Source organism: Lycorma delicatula, chromosome 3 (assembly GCF_047948215.1).
Source record: "Lycorma delicatula isolate Av1 chromosome 3, ASM4794821v1, whole genome shotgun sequence".
Classification (NCBI taxonomy): domain Eukaryota; kingdom Metazoa; phylum Arthropoda; class Insecta; order Hemiptera; family Fulgoridae; genus Lycorma; species Lycorma delicatula.
In genome coordinates this window covers 25,414,717-25,415,660 of record NC_134457.1, presented here as the reverse complement: position 1 = coordinate 25,415,660, position 944 = coordinate 25,414,717, and positions in this window count along the sequence as shown.

Sequence of the window (944 nt, the reverse complement as noted above, 5' to 3'; positions counted from 1 at the left end):
GATTTTTGTGTTTTTGGAGTAAGGAGGTTTTGAAATATCAAAATTTGCAAAACCTCCAACATCCAAAATTCTGGCCTATCATTATAATTTCCCTTTATATGCAGCTGCATTAGCAACAAAGTTAGAAACGGGGAATTAATAAACTGAGATAATCCATATGACTATGTTAAAAAAATTCTACAAGGTGTAAAAATAAAATAACAATTTTACATATTACAAGTTCTTATAGGAATAAACACAATTGTTCTGAGCTATATAAATTTAGTGACTTAAAATATTTAAGTATAAAAGTACTTAAAGTGATTAAGTCTATAAGTTTAGTATAGATTGCAAAACATATCACATTTTGTAGATATATTACACATTCTATAATGAGTACCTGCCTGTACATGGTCTACACATGAAATTTTATCTTCACAAACATTCAATATACACACAAGAAATAATAAAAGACATTAATCTCAATATTAAACATTAAATTACATAAGAAAAAAAAAACTTATAATCTTATAATGGGTGGACTGCATTGTTACAGATGATAGTGTGCATATTTGTCATGAAAACCACCTAAATTCCTAGTTACCTGCTGTAAAAATGTTATACTTCTATTACTGAAGAAAAAAGTAATCAAAAAATCTCTAGCCTCTCCAATCAGAAATAAACCATAATTCCATCAGTACTCAAGGATGATAAAAATTACTAATAATATGCAATTAAATATAAGAAATTAAAAAAAAAAAATTATAACAAAATTTGTAAAGCTTAATTATTGTTCAATAACATTAGATCATCCTTGTATGATTAATTCCTGGAAAAATTACAGAAAGCTGAAATACTTTTATTGAGATATAACATTTGAATGATAGGTAATGTACATGTTTGATAGGTTATTGTTTATGTAATGCTAAAGAATGAGAACTCATAGTTTATTATATAAAATTATT